General features: G+C 43.5%; 1 protein-coding gene across 2 annotated transcripts in view; it reads right to left on the minus strand.

Moving 5' to 3' along the window:
• The window catches only part of ELAC2 (elaC ribonuclease Z 2), a 2,146,582-nt gene that overhangs the window by 1,512,911 nt on the left and 616,640 nt on the right, over nucleotides 1–17,031 (minus strand). The window lies entirely within an intron of this gene.

Raw genomic sequence — 17,031 nt, forward strand, 5'->3', positions numbered from 1 at the left:
AATCTGTAAATGTTCCTCATTAGATTTCTGATGAGGTTTGAGTATGTAACAATAAAAATCTAATGAAAGTGCTCAAATCTTTATCTGGCTCCAGTATGTTTCCTTATAGTTCACCCAAGTAGTTTCTTTTATTTTTTGTTAGTTTTAGTGTACCTGGAGAAAGTATTCTCCTAATCTAAATCATAGTCTTTTTACTATCAGATCATGGCTGAACAGATCAACGCCAGTGGAGGAACACACAGCCATGAGCTGTTTGACTTATCGATACACAGCGTCACATGCAGCATGGCCAGCTTGGCAAAAGCATTATCTCAATCATCTGCGATAGCAGAAAACATCCTTAAAGAGCTGAACATCAACAGCAACGAGCAAAGACAAAATGGCAATGAGCACCAAACCAGACAACCAAGGACTGAAGGGTCTAGTCGCAGAAAAAATGCTCCAACAATTGCTAGGTCAAAAAGCTATTGACTCATTCTCCAATTTCCAACCAGCCGAACAAAACAGAGCCTCAACTAGCAGCAACGCACAAAATGAGACAAGACTCACCATAACAGACTGCAGTTTCTTAATCTTTCAGCTGGAGAAACTCCTCACCAAGTACAAAACTATTGAATTTGACAATTTTTACTTAGCTATATACATTAGCTTGGAAATAGTACCAAAAAGACTCAGGGTATTTAAATTTCCAAATGGCTTGCATAGTGATGGAGAGACATATAACACACTTTGCAAAATCTAAAATGATGCAGGGCTGCAAGCAATGCAAGTGCTTATCATGCACAACAACAAAAAATAGAGGAACTGAAAGAACAAATCGGAGTCAATGAAACTGTAACTCAACATCCTCATTCAACCTCTTCAGCTTGGAATGGTATATTAATACCAGTATCTCCAAGCATGTTTCCCTCATTACCCAAAAGAAAAAGCTCAACAGGAACTGGCAGCAATATCAGGATAAAACAGCATACTCGATCAACTCCAGCAACGGTAACCAGGACCTTAGGAGCCAAGAAACCACAAACAGGTTACCCAACCGAAACACAGATGAGTCTTCTGACGATGGTTCTCAAGAACATAACTTACGCCAACAGACTACGAAGTGAAATTCAGGATCAGCACACCAGAAGTTAATAGAGGCAGAAACCAAGCCAACACCAATAACGACCGATCTATGCAACAGCGGCAGCACCCGATGCCTCAAAACAGCAACCAGCCGCCCTCACCACCACGAAATCATAACAATGCGGACAACAACGAGCCCCGCAACCAACAGCAGGCTTTTTAGCCAGGGGCACAGACTCAGACCCCCCCAGACCCAACAATCAGACCCCACAGAGGGACAGGCAGACCACGAGGCACCGGGGGAAACAACAGAGAGAGAGAGAGAGAGAGACAGAGAGCGACCACCAACAGGCAACCGCGGACCATGAGACACTAAACCTGGATGTTGACTTGGACGCTTGCAACATGGAGTCCAACTAACTTACTGTGTACAACCTTTCCAATGAGATCCTTGACACAGCTACTTGAGAGTTGCTCAGGAAAGGACTGAATTTCACCCTGCCCAGCGAGCCAAAATTAGAAGTTATGTACCTACCATAACGTTCCATGTTTGTTGTCTTCTCTCGCCTTCTTTCTTGCTGGATGGGTTCGGAGCCGATCCTCGCCTCCGACTTGGCACTTGCTAAGCTCGAGAGTCACTTTTACCAGGTCGAGGCAGCCCCATATCCCATGATGCAAGGCGGTAATTACCCAGATCTCGTTTGGTATCTACAGGAAAAACTGCCTATAAAAACTTTCCACTAAGGAAAGAGAAACACTAACCTAAAAAGGCTGTAATGGAAACCAGGTAATGAAGGACAAGAACTATCTGGTGTCCAAGGAAGAAGAATCTTCCAGAGAAAAGGGGAGATCAAGGTCTGTCCAGGCTAGGGGGACAGGAGGGAGGGACACAAGAAAGAAGGCGAGAGAAGACAACTAACATGGAACGTTATGGTAGGTACATAACTTCTAAATGTTAAGTTGTCAATCTCGCCTTCATTCTTGCTGGATGGGACCGCCCCTAGCACCTCTATCCTGGGTGGCTCAATGGAACAGACTCTTGAGAACAGTGGAACCAAAGCTTGCCCTATCCCTGGAGGCCAAATCCAATTTGTAATGAGAAACAAAGGTATGAGGAGTGGCCCAAGTGGCTGCTGCACAAATAGTATCTAAGGGCAGCCTAGCCTGAAAAGCTGTAGAAGTGGCTAGGCCTCTTGTGGAATGTGCTTTAGGTTTTGAGCTGAGTTGTTTGCCCCTAAGTTGATAAATGTCAGAAATGGTGGAAGATAGCCATCTGGATAAGGTCACTTTAGAAACAGGGAGACCTTTTTTATTTTCAGCATAAGAAAGGAAGAGTTGATCAGATTTCCTAAATTGCTTAGTTCTGTCCAAGTAATATCTAAGTTGGCGGTGAACATCAAGGTAATTCAATTTTTGTTCCGCCCTGTTAGAATAATTTGGAAAAAATACAGGAAGATCAATGGATTGGTTTAAATTTGTCTTAGAAGCAACCTTGGGCAAAAAGTATGGATTGGTTCTCAAGGATACCCTATCCTTGTGGAAGACCAAATAAGGGGGACGAACTGATAGGACATGAAGTTCCGACACTCTTCTAGCCGAGGTAATGGCGACAAGAAAGAGTGTCTTCCAAGAAAGAAACTTTAATGAACATGAAGCAGCCGGTTCGAAAGGGGGAAGTATCAAGGATGCCAGCACTAAATTTAGGTCCCACTGTGGTGGAGGATCCCTAACAGGGGGCTTTAGAAGGAACACCTCTTTAAGAAAGGCTTTACAAAGCTTGTGGGACATAATGTTGTGGTCTGCAAACCCGACATCAAAGTTGGAGATTGCTGCCAACTGAACTTTGTCTGTGGAAGAGGAAGAACCTGAGTGAAAAATTTCCGCTAGAAAATCCAAGACTGACTGAACCGGGGCAGTAAAGGGATCTATGTTCTTATCTTTCGCCCAGAGGGAGAAGCGTTTCCACTAACCAGAGTAAATCCGCCTGGTAGAGGACTTAAGAGAAGCTACTATGATGTCTCTAATGGGGTTAGAGATCATAGGAAGCCTGGCTAAGGAAGGAAGTGGAGCAACCAAGCTGTGAGGTTGAGGGAAGGAACTGACCAGTGCAGTTGACCCGACTGGTGGGTCAGAAGATCTGGCACTGGGTCCAGATGCCAAGGCTGCACCAAGAGATGGCGATGAAGGAACGGGAACCAAATTTGTCGAGGCCAGTAAGGGGCAATGAAAATTAATTTGGCTCTCAAAACGGACGCTTTCTGGAGTACCTGTGGAATCAATGGAAAGGGGGGAAAAGCATAAAGTCGTCCCTGGGGCCAATCTTGGGAAAGAGCGTCTCTGGGGGGATGGCCCGGAAGTGGGAAGAGAGAAAAGAAGTCTGGGCATTTGCTGTTTAGAGGAGTAGCAAAAAGATCGCAGCATGGGCAGCCCCACTTCTGAAAAATCTCTTCCACTATGGATTGCTTGAGAGACCACTAGTGAGGCATGAGTATAGCTCTGCTCAATCTGTCCACTATTATGTTGGTTTTCCCAGGGATATGCGTTGCTACCAGAAACCGATGAGAGGAGATCGCCCATTGCCAAAGTCTGAGAGCCTCTCGACACAAGGGATAGGACTTGGTTCCGCCCTGCTTGTTGATGTACCACACCATGGACATGTTGTCCATGTGAACTGCAATAGTTCCTAAGGGAAGAAAGTCGTTGAGGGCTTGCAACGTTAAAAGCACTGCAATAATCTCTAGGACATTTATGTGCAGGTGGTATCCGAACGGTTGTCACGTGCCATGAACCATCCTGCCCTGATAATGCCCTCCCCACCCGATCAGGGAGGCATCCGAAGTGACCGTGGCTACCGGGGCCAGGGGAACAAATGGTCTGCCCTGATGGACTAGAGGAGAGGAAATCCACCAGGATAGATGGTTCTTGCAGGTCTGTGTCACTAGGATCTTGTGACGCATGGGAAGCTGCTGGAAGGACCATTGTGTGAACAACATCCATTGTAGAAGACACATATAAAAACGGGCCAGAGGAAGAAGTGTGATGGCAGCAGCCATGAGGCCCAACACTTTCAAAACCAGCCTGGCTTGTACCTTTTTGCTGGCAAGGATGATTCGAACGTGGTTTTGGATATCTAGGATTCTCTGACTTGTTAGGTTTGCTGACATCAGAGTAGTATCTAGATTTGCGCCTATAAAGGTAATAGATTGGCAGGGCGATAAGGAGGACTTTTCGAAGTTTACCGAAATTCCCAATTGACTGCAGAGACGTAGGGTGTAGTCTCTGGCTCGGATGAGTTGAAGTCTGGTGGTGGCTGAGAGGAGCCAGTCGTCGAGATACGGAAACACCTGCAATCCTAGACGTCTCAGGTGAGCCGTGACCACTGCCATGCATTTGGTGAACACTCTGGGGGTTGTAGTGAGACCAAAGGGCAGGGCTCTGAATTGAAAATGACTGGTCCCCAGCCGAAAGCGGAGAAAACTTCTGGAGCGTCTGTGGATTTTTATGTGATAGTACGCATCCTGAAGGTCTATAGAGCACATCCAGTTGTCTTTGCCCAGAAAGGGCAAGATCGAATGAAGTGTGACCATCTGAAATCTTGTCTTTTTGACAGACTTGTTTAGTCTGCTGAGGTCTAATATTGGTCTCCAGTCTCCCGTCTTTTTGGGGACCAAAAAGAACCTTGAGTAGATTCCGGACTCTAAATGATCTTTTGGTACTGGCTGGATGGCTCTTTTCATTAGAAGCTTTGACACCTCTAATCTTGCAATTTCCCTTAGACCGGGTGGTACGTCTGGAAGGGAACCTTTTTGAGGGAAGGGGCTTTCCTCAAAAGGAATCTTGTAACCCTCGGATATGATCGACTGTACCCATTTGTCTTGAGAGAGGAAAAGCCAGGCTTCTGGGTACAGCGACAATCTTCCCCAGACTGCCTCCAAGGGTGGGCAGTCGGGCAACACCTCAGGGATGCTGGAAGGGCTGGTCAGAGAGAGGCTCTCTGGAGCCCTGGTTCTGCGGACCCCCTCTGCCCCTAGGGCGGCGTCTGTTATTATTACCCCCTCTGCCTCTGGGGGTAAACTGACCACGTGCGTCAGGCGTGACTCCTTATGATTTTCGGAACCACATTTTCCCTCCCTTCTGACCTTTGGGGTAAGGTCTAGAAGGAGTGGAGAAACGGACTCCTACGGCAGGAAGAGTCTTGTCATCTTGCTCACACCTGGTCAACGTGTCCTTCACTTGAGGGCCAAACAAAGTTGACCCATCAAAGGGAGAGTTTGTGAAGGACGCCTTAAAGGGGTCTGCAAAATTACAGAGCCGCATCCAGGAGTGACGTCTGAGAGCCACTCCTGTTCCTGCAGCTCTTCTCGCCCCATCGGCTGCATAAGAAATGAGCCGCATGGAGGAGTTGGTTATGGAGTTAAGGATTCCCAGCTGAGAAGCAATCTTTTCCTGAGCCCCTGCTGCTGAAGGATCCTGTACTACTTCACCTAATTCTTTAAGGATGTCCCTTTGAAGTCTGGTGAAGTGACATAAATAATTCAGTGAACGCATAGCAAAGGTCACCGAGGAAAACATCCGCTTACCATACCTGTCCATAGTCCTGGATTCTTTGTTAGGAGGATGGACTGGTACAGAAGGATCTGCAAGTTCCTTCTTAGTGGCGGCCGCCACCACCATGGCATCAACCGGGACACCTTTAGTAAGAAACTGCTTTTCTGCGGGGGCCGTAATAAATTTTGAAGGTCTCCTAGGGACTGGTTCCACCGAATCGGGAGATGCCCACGCCTTTCGAGCTATGACCTCCATAAGAGGGTCGAAAGGCGGAGACACCCAGGAGGTGGAGGGTCGAGATCCAAAGGCCTCCAGGTAAACCGATTCATCCTCGGAGGGGTTAATGGAGGGCCAGTTCCCCCTCTGTTTCAGGAGCTCAAGGATGTCTGAAAAGGAGACATCCTCAGAGGGAGATCTTGGGGACCCCTCCGACTCATCTAAATCGGTATCTGATGTTGTAGACTCGGGGGAGTCTAAATGCTTCCTCTTGCAGGTCCTCTTACGCAGGGGGTTCACCTGAAGGATCAGAAGAAACCTCGGAAGAGGAAGTCCTTCCCAATGGGGAAACCTGGGGCGATGGATCTCTGGGTCCGGGAGCAAGAGAGCGGGAAGAGGCATCTACAGGCACCATAGAGGGAGGAGCTAAAGGAACCGACTGCTGGCTACGCTCTGGGGCTAGCACACTCCTCATCACCTCGAAGGCTCCCCTCCCAGGGAGAGCAGAGAGATCCCGCTCCGAAGAAACAGGGATCCCTGGTACCACCGAAAGGGAAGGCTCCGAAGCAGATGTCGGGGCTGAGCTCACCAAGGCCGAAGCTCCGAGAGGGAGAACGGGGTCGGACAAGTGTCCGATGCCACTCGCCCCCTCGGAACCAACCAGGGAAGCCCGACGCCCGGATCCCTCCAAGGAAGGTCTCAAGGAGGAGATAGGAGTCGAGGACGACGGAGCCGAAAGGTGTGGTATCGGCTCCGACGCAGCAGCAGTCATGGTACCAATAATCTCCGGCTCCGAGCTCTGTAGGAGAGTCGAAGGAGGAATTTCAGGGGGATGTATAATAGCTGACGTCTGATGAGACGGGCTATGGAGCATCTGGGCTAGTGCCTGTGACTTTAATAGCCTACTTACCACTCTCTCTAAATCGTGGTCTGAAAGCCTGGAAGACCTCGATGATCGGCTCCGATGGCTCTGCTCTGAAAGCAAAGGGGATGCTGGAGCCGAGTGAATAGATTCCAAAGAAGGAGATCTAGACCTCTTTTTGGACGGAGCCATCGGAGCCGAGGAACGTTCGGCTCCAGACGGAGCCACCAACTTGTCGGCTCTGAGAGGAGACAAAGATATCTCGGCTCCAGCCAGAGCCGAGACATGCTTCGACGCTGGGGTGTCAGCTCCAGACTGAGCCGACACCGGTGCCGAAGCCAAGGTATCGGCACCGATAGGCGCCGGCACAGAAGCTTCCAACAAGGAAGGATTGGCTCCAGACGGAGCCGATGTCGACTCCGGCGGAGTCGGAACCAAGACCACAGACTTGGACACCGAAGCCTGGGTCTTGGGTGGCTTAGAGGGCTTCCCGGAGCCGACTTTAGCCGGGGAGCTCTCTGGTTTAAGTAGACCCCTAAGGATCAACTTATTCCTACGTTCCTGCAGGACTCTCTGGCTGAAAGAATGACATATAGCACAGGAGTCCTGCAGGTGTAGGGGTCCCAGGCAATAAATACAAGAAGTGTGACCGTCTGTCAGAGACATCTTCTGACAGCATGAGTCACACTTCTTGAAACCTGAGACCCTAGTATCTTTGGACATATCTAGGTGCTTAAACACTCACACACACCAATCAGTCCAATCAAGACACTAACAACTAAAAATATATTAATAATAACTAACAAAATAGTTATAAAGTAGAGTGACACAACACACACACACACCTGAGGGAATCCTGACAGGAACTGTGAGGGTGGGAAAGGCCTAAGGCCCGAAAAACTAAACTAAAGAACTAGGACAAAAAGGGGTATGGAGCTAAGTGAAAGTACACTGAGGAAAGAATGGATACTAAAAGGACCAACAATTAGGGTTTTAGGCTCTTAAAACCTGACAAAAAGCTAGAAAAATATCACTTACCAGGAGCTGGTAAAAAGGATGACCTCATTAGCGAAGCGGCAAACGAGATCTGGGTAATTACCGCCTTGCATCATGGGATATGGGGCTGCCTCGAGCTGGTAAAAGTGACTCTCGAGCTTAGCAAGATCCTCGGCTCCGAACCCATCCAGCAAGAATGAAGGTGAGATTGACAACTTAACATCTACAGATGTTATCCTGGACGTAAAACTATACTGCCATAATCTTAATCTCAAGCACTGTTTTATTAATAAAAAATTAACAGCTTTGGCATTGATCTGCATGCAGACTCAAACTATGATGCAGACGGTAATGCTTCATTCAGTTTCCTTGATAACACAAAGTTTCATTGATAACACTGAAAGTTTTTTTGATCTTAGCAATGTAACAAGCTCTATAACTGACAATGCAGTAGAATGTAACAGCAGATTGCATAATTTGACTTCAGTTTCTATTAATGAGCGTGTTATAACAATAAATAGGGTTCGTAATGATTCAATGACAGAAAACGAGCGGGATTTTAATGCAGAGGCATTCAGGGATAGTAACCAAATTTTGTTAGACTTTGCACCTGAACTAAACAGCGAAAATGCTTCGTCCAGGCAGAATAATGCAGAGATGTTTAATAACAGTAACTCAATGTACCCAAATAATGCACCAGAACTAAGAAGTTCCGACACGTGCACCAGGTAGGTCTATGTAGGAAGAGACTGCTCGCAAACGCCGCTGAAAGCTAAATCTGAGACTAATGCAAGCCCTTTGTTTCACAATGGTTCTCCTGCAGAAAATTAGTGTTTGATACACCAAACTGGCAACAATCATGATAGTATGCATGCTCGCAGGGCCAGGGTACTAACAGAAGCAGCCTCATGTATCGAAACCGAGAGTATAAGAAGTTTTAGTACAACAGTACAAAACGGATCACACAGTCTACAGTCAGTGACCACTGAAGCAGACACGTGGTCCCACAGTACGAGCAGCATTAGCGATGGATTTATATGTACATATCTGACAAAACACAAGCTCAAGAGCTATGAATGGCCATGTCCTTTCACTGTAAGCAGCAAACGAGATGTGAGGTATGTTAGGGGTTTGTGCATTATGAGTAAGGGAGAAGCTCAAGAGCTTTTTGGTTAACACGAGCTTTAGTAATGACCAAGTTAGATCCGAGGATTGGATCTGAACCCAACAGTTGAGGACAGAATGAAAACTGACATAATTAGATCCAAAGTTGTACTCTCACAACTGCATTCATGTTCAACGTCCTGAGCATCATCAGGCAGTGAATAATTCCTTTCTCTAGGATCAAGAGCCTGAACTAAGCCCTAACTAAGCTCAATAAATCACTCCAGGTCAAAGTAACGAATAAAGGGCAAAGATAAACATCGAACATTTTGCTTCTTTGTGACACGAATTTCTTAAGAAGCAGTTCAACCTTTGACAGGCAAAAGCATCCCAGGGTGGCTAGACAAGAGTTAAACCCTGTACCTTCTTTCAAGATGGAGGTACTCACTCGCCCACCAAGGGCACTCCAACAGAAGCAAAGGATATGTCCCTTATCTATGGTGGCAGTAGAGACCATACCTTGGAAGTGTACTTCATTATGCAAAACAATCCTTGTTTTGGGGGGGGGGGGGGTCTTAAAAAGTTCATGTTCCTTGAAGTTCCACATTGAAAGGCTCTGTCACAAATTTAGTGTTATGAAACAGAACTAAATCACATTAATTCATTAGAATGTTTTATAAGTAAAAAAAGCGCATTTTAACCAACATATGAACTTCCTAGTTGAAGATGTTATTAAGCTGTTAGTAAGTGATCCACATTTTGCCCACCTGCACCACATTATTATTAGTACTTTTTCCTCATTTTGGAGATGGAAGGTTGAAAGCTATGGTAGGGACTACACCACAGAGGGACAAAGAAAAAGATGAATGTTGTCAGGAACAAGAAATGGCTATAGCAGAGTCAACCATCTGTGACTAAAGCAGTTTAGTAGACCACTGAATAGGCGAAGACAAACTTTTTTTTTTCTTTTAGTGGATAGAAGACAAAATAACAGTGGAACCAGTAGGTTGTTCCAAGCTGAAGGGATGCCTGAATCATGAGGAAGCCTGGCAGCAGCAGTAGTTGGCAAAATAAGTATTACAAAAGTCAATTTTTCCGCCAAGAAACACAGTGAACTGTACTTTAAATACTTACCCAGCCCCCAAAAGTAATTTGACACACAACTTTTAGACAGGAAAAACCCATTTTAACAATTTTTTCTTCAAAAGTTATAAATGAGGCGCCTGGTAAAAAGTGATGAAAAATCATGTGATAATGTATAAAAACACTTTTACAGCTTATTTAATTCTTATTGATCACTATACATGTATCACTATTATAATGTCAACTTTGTTATCTTCTATTGTATTCTGCCAGGCAGAGTCTGAAAATGGCCCATTGGGATCAGTTTCCTATCCTGGCTAAATGAGCAAAATTTATTTTTTTATTTACTGATGGGTGTTAATGCTAGGAACATTAATAATGTTTTTTTATTTTAGAAAATTTGCTATGTTCCTACAAGACTAATGTCACTCATGAAACATGGTTAAAGAACGACTGGAAACCTGTTCTGTTTTTACTGCAACAGACATCCTAACAAAAATCAGATGGAGGTGTTATAATAGGGATTAAAGACAGTTATGAGACCTGTAATTATTACACGCACCATGGTAACACCAATACTGTGAAAATAAGACAACCCTGGAACATATAACAATTCCTGGTGTGTACAGCCCACCAAAATCAAGTGCTGATGGCCTACAGAAATTTGCACATTTACAGCATTAAACACAGGAGGGAAGAATAATAGTAGCTGGGGACATAAATTAACCAGAAACAGACAGAAATACTATTGCGATTCAACAACATTAGTAAGGAAATTATTCACGGCACATGTTCAGGAACAACAATTCCTTCAGACTGTAAAAAACTTACCAGGGAAGAAAACATCACACATTGTTTGTGTTCCTAAAGAAATTACTGTTGCTTCATGTCAAGTTTTACCACCCCTGATGTGCAGTGATCATGGGGTTAAAAGTTTAATTTGTTGCTAGATAATTCTACCAAACTGAAATATAAACCAATGCACAGAAGGTTAATTACAGATTATATGGAAGCAAAACAGTCACTATGTAAAACTAATAGGAGTGATGTGTTCAGTGGAAAAACAGCAGAAGGAATGTGGAAAGTTTTGAAAAAGAAACTGAGTGCAAAAAATTAAAAAAAATGTTTAACATCAGTATCTAGGCATACAACATCAAGAAGATACATTTCCGTAAGAACATGATACCTGATTATGGTGACAGACAAAAAAATTTAAGTAAAAGAAAACTGAAATAAACAAGTTGGGCAAACAAAGCATAATGTGATACAAGATCAAGAAAATCTGAAGAAAATGTATCAAAAGAAATTGAGCACAAAAGGAAACCATTTTAAGATACATAACATGTAGGACTAAAGACATACAAATTGATAAACTGTGTGTAGGTTGCAAAATTTATTCTAAGACCCAAACAATTATAAATTTACAAAATCTTATACAAAACAGTTTGGCTCCACAAAGGGGGTGATAAGTTGTTCTAGTAACACCCAAATAATCTCATACTGGAATCAAATGAGATTATATTGAAAAAGAACTATGAAAACTGGATCCAAACCAAGCACAGGGAGAAGATGGAATTAGTAATAATGATCTGAGAACACTTCAGCAAGAACTTATAGTACCCATAGGGACTCCACACACATCTGCTGACCTCACAAGACCCAAACATAGTGAAAGTTTTGAAAATGAGGAGAATACTAAGATAACTTCTCTGCTTAATCTAGCAGAAGCATAACAGCATCAAGCAGGAATGGAAATCAAACCAAAAGTAGAGAAAAATAAGGCAACTGAATGTGCCAAAAAACAAAAGCAAGAATATACGGCGAAGGACCAGATGAGAAGGGAAGAAATGTGGAAAATGCATAAATACAGTTGCAAGTACAGAAAGCTTCTGGAAGAACCTCATGTTTATCAGGAATGAACAGAGGATTGGTTAAGGAGAGGCGAATTAAAGCAAGACATGAAAGGTTAATACTGGCGGCCCAAGATAGTGGGCTGCGTACATGTTGGTTTGCAAAGATCATTGAACATGTGGGAGTAACAAACAGACAAATGTAGGTTTTATAAAACCAAATTGTGAATAGTTGCACACCTTTATTGCTGGTTGTGACATACTAATGGCTGGAGGACTGTATAATGAAAGGCATAATAATGTGACAAGACTGATGCACTGAGGATTGTGCAAACATAATAGCACTGAAGTGGCTGAAAAACACTGGAAACATGAGCCACAAACCATCACATAAAATGATAAAGTTTACATTACATGGGATCATCCATTACCAACAGTTCAAAAGATAGTAGAAAACCAGATATACTGGTCCATGAAAAGAAGACAAAAGTAGCATTGATCATTGAAATTGCCACACCCAGTTACTACACTGTCTTGCATACAGAGAGAGACACGAAGTAATAAAATCTCAGGATCGCAGGCAGAAGAGAGAGAAATGTGTAAGAAAGATACCCAGACAGTCCCAATAGTAGAAGGAGCAATCGGTCTTATAAAAAATAATCTACAATCGTATTTATATATGTTACAAATACATGTAAATATGTTATCAATACATGTAAATCCATACAAAGTGCAGAAGGAGTCATTACTGGGCATATTGCTGGTGCTATGAAGAGTACTCTTGGCTGACATCAAAGATTGAAACAACACTAATTTCATGAACTTAAATTGTACTTCGACTTAGGAATGGGGGGTCCATTCCCATCACTGTATTAAAAACCCAAAAGCTATGGAGAAATTAAAGATAGATACCATTGTATCTATTATTTACTAGCTCACACAGATATGGGGAGATTCCTCAAGATTGGAGACGTGCTTATTAAACCTGTCTTTAAGGGAAAGGGGAGTAGGACAAACCCAGAGTCATACAGACCCTTAAGTGTACTTTCATGTTGTGGAAAAATAACAGAGACGGTATTATTGGAAAAATTAATGTCAGAATTGGAATGGTTTGGTCTGGAAACCATATAAAATCATACAAAGGTTGAAAATAGATCTATTACCACCTGTAACATGATGTTCCATAACAAATATAACAGCAGCTATGAATGACAAATTGTGCTGTGATGTAATTTATACAGGTTTAACTTCAGCATTTGACAGGGTCATACACAAAATACTGATCAATAAATTAGAACAACTAGGCATTGGTTTACTCTTGATATGATGGACAGCTGCATGGCTTACAAACAGGACACGGCAAGTATCATATACCAATTGGACAGGGGGAACTGGTTACAGTCAAGGTGTCCCACAGGACTCTGTCCCAGGCCCTTACTTGTTTAGATTTTATCTTTCAGATGTATGTTTTTCATCTGAGGTGTTCTGAGGTGTTCTATAGTCTGTATGCAGATGACATGAAACTGGGTAAACTGATTACATGTGCTATAGATAGGGCATGTCTGCAAAAGAACTTGACTAAACTGCCCATATGGGCACAGAAAAATAAATCAAAGTTATGCACTCACCATAACTATGCATTTGTGTTGCCCATTTTCATACTTCCTTAATGAATGGGTTCAGATCCGACTCTGCCACTTTATTTACATTCTAGGATCCGACTCTTGAGCTCATCTCTTACCCATAATGCTTCTGACTACTGTGTTACCTCCTCTCTTACCATAATGCTTCTGATTACTGTGTTACTTCAGTTCGAGTTTGCTGCTGTTATACAACAACACAAGTTATTTCAACATAGCTATGACAGAAAAGTGATAGCTGAATGATCAGAGACTTTGGCTCCTAATAACAATTACATTAGGTCTCTCCTAAAGACATGACAGGGGGAAGTTGGCAGGTAAGTTGAGGAAGAATGAAAATGGACAACACAGATTCATAGTTACAGTAAGTACATACATTTTATATCTGATGATGTCATTTTCATTCGTTCTTCAATGAATGGGACAAAGTCCCCAGCTACATTAACCTCATAGAAGGACGTTTCGGAGAACTGCAGAACCAAATAGTGCTCTGTTTCTGGAGATGATATCCAATTTGTAATGAGAAATAAAATTAGGAGCATTAGACCGTGTGGCAGATGCACAAATATCATCAATGGAGGCTCTAGATCAAAATGTATCTGATGTAGCTTTTGGTTGTCTTGGCAGAGTTAATATTTCAAAAAATAAACATGGGAACTACAGTCCATTATCCATTTGGATACAGTAGTTTTTGAGACTAGTCTTCTCATCTTAGTACTAGAAAAAGAGACAAACAATTGATCAGTTTTCTTGAAGTCCTTAGTCCTGTGAAGGCAAAAGTTAAGTTGCCTATGTACATCTAAAACATGAAGGGTATATTTTCTCTTATTGTCAAACATGAGAAAGAAAAACTGGTAAATTGATCACTCTGTGGGTATTTGTTTCAGAGCCAACTTTTGGTAAAAAAGTTAGTACACAATGTAACTAGGTTTGTGAAAAATCAAATATGGTGGTTTCGAAGAGAGAGCTTGGTGTTCAGATAGTCATCTCACTGAAGTTATAGCCACTAGAAAGCCCACTTTCCACAATAGAAACTTAAGGTCTGCTTTAGCTGATGGTTCAAAAGGTGGAAGCACCAAAGTCAGATCCCACAGTACAGAAGGATCCCTAATTGGAGATCTCAGTAAGAAGGTACCTTTAAGAAAGGCCTTACATAACCTACATGAAGCCAAAGGAGAAGCATTATCTCCAATGTGAAAACTGGAGATGACTGCTAGCTGAACTTTAATGGTGGAGAAGCTTGCTCTGTTATGAAAGATGTAGGCGAGGAAATCTAAAATAGCCAGGACTGGAGTAATGAAAGGATCCAACTCACTCAGTTCAGCCCAAAAGGAAAACCTTTTTCATTTACTCTTATATATCTTCCCAGTACAAAGTTTATGAGACAAGACTAGAATTTTGCAAACTGAGGAGGAAAGCTGGAACTGTCTAGCCATCACTGGAATTGAGGCCTGCAATATCTGGATGACTCATTCTCCATAGGTGTTGTCAGGTCTGGACTGGGATCAAGTGTCCAAGGAGGACATACTAGGTGGGACCATAGAAAGGGAAACCAAACTTGAAGAGGCCAGTGGGGGGGGGGGGCAAGGAGGCTTACTTTGCTCTTTAACTGGAGCACTTTCTGAAGAAAGAGGCAGGGGTGGGTAAGCGTAAAGGACACTTGAGGGCCAAACATGGACTACAGCATCTCTCGGTGACTGTCCCTGAGGGGGAATTAGGGCAAAGAACCTGCTGCATTTGTTGCTAAGAGGAAAGGTAAATAGATCGCAGCATGGTTGACAACATTGAGAGACCACTTGTGAGGTTTCAGGATGGCCCTGCTGAGCTTGTCTGCTAAAATGATGGATTTCCCCAGTATGTGCATTGCTACAGGAAAGCAGATGGAGGAGATCGCCCACTGCCAAACCCTCACTGCTTCTCAGCACAGGGGATAGGATCTGCCCCCCTCCTCCCATTTGTTGATCTACCAGATTACTGGCATGTTGTCTGTTTGTATAACAACAATTCCTAGTGGAAGAGAGTAGAGCAGCCCACAATCCAAGAAGCACCGCTCTCATTCTCCAGGACATTTATATGCAAATTGGACTCTTCTGGGGACAACTTGCCTTGAACGGTTCATCTCAAATAATGCACCCCCACCCCAACTTGGAGGAGTCCGTGGTCAAAGTGGCATTCAGGGGAGGAAGAATAAATGTATGCCCCTAACAAATTTCTTTGGTGTGTGTCCACCACAGTAGGGATTTTCTGCAAACCGGATAGGTTTATCGGGTGACCTAAAAGATAGCAATAAAAAGACAACTGCACTGCAAGAGTCCATAAAAGTACTCTCATAAGAAGATGAGCAGCATATATTAAAGTTATTGCAGCAGCCATTCACCCTTGGGCTTTTAGTATCATTTTTGCTGGGAGCGAGGGGTTGAGAAAGAGCCTGTCTGACATGCGATTTCAAAGTAAGAACTGTATTTGAGGCAGAAGAGCTAAACACTTGACTTTATCTGGACAAGCCCTTATAAACTCAAAGACTTGAACTGGTTGTAGTTGTGACTTGGCCAGACTGATCATAATTGCCAGAGAGAGGGACAACTGGTGTAAGTAATCCGTGTTTTTTTTTTCAGAAGATGCATGGTTGGATGAGGTAAGGAGCCAGTTGTCTAAGTAAGAAAACACTCTGAATCTGAGCAGTCTCAGGTGAGTTGCGACCACTGCCATGCATCTGGTGAACACTCTGGGGGCTATGTTGAAACCGAAGGGCAGGGTTCTGAACAGATAATGACTGGTTCCCAGACAAAAGCTTAGGTATCTTTGAGAGTGCCTGTTCATTTTGATGGGATAGTATGCATCTTGAAGACTAATAGAGCGCATTCAGTCATCCTTCTGCAAGAGAGGCAGAATGGACTGAACCGGGACCATCCAGAATTTGGAACTCTTTATAAAGTGGTTCAGCTAACAGATATCCAAAGTGGGTCTCAGGTCCCCTCTTTTCTTTGGCACTAAAAAGAACCTTTATTAAATTCCAGATCCTCTTTGGTCTGTTGTCCAGCAGCTTTTGAATCTCTAGAGCTGCTAACTTCCTCTGAGTGGAACATCTGGGAGACATTTCCTTTGTCTTAGGAGACCTAATAACAAGGGAATGAAATGTCCTCTGGGTATGATCCTTAGCACCCATGAATCTTTTTTCATGTGTGTCCAGGCTTTTAGGTGCAAGGACGAGTCCACAGACTACCTCTAGACAAGGACAGTTGGGCAACCTTTCAGGAGCACTGAAAAGATCTGTCCAAAAGGAATCTTGAGACCCTTGATTCTGCTGATGCCCTCTGCCATGTGGTCAGCATCTTCCATTGTAGCTATTCCCTCCTCTGCCTCTGGGACTCTTGGAAAGGTCCTTGAGATTTCCAGAACCACAACTTTTTACCAATGCATTGGCTCCTAGAAAAGGGTCTCTACGGGGTAGAAAAACAGATTCTCAAGGCATATAATGTATTTTTATCCTCACTGTGGGAGAATGTCCCTTTAACTGTTGGCCCTATCAAAGAAAATTCATCAAAAGAAGCACTGATGAATGATGCCGTGAAGGGCACCACAAAATTGTACAACTGCATCCAGATTGGTCTCCTAATGGCTATGCCTGAACCAGCTGCCCATGAGAAACCTTCAGCTGTGTGATATT

The sequence above is a fragment of the Protopterus annectens genome, chromosome 4.part0, assembly GCF_019279795.1.
Source record: "Protopterus annectens isolate FY-2018-M chromosome 4.part0, PAN1.0, whole genome shotgun sequence".
Taxonomy (NCBI): domain Eukaryota; kingdom Metazoa; phylum Chordata; order Ceratodontiformes; family Protopteridae; genus Protopterus; species Protopterus annectens.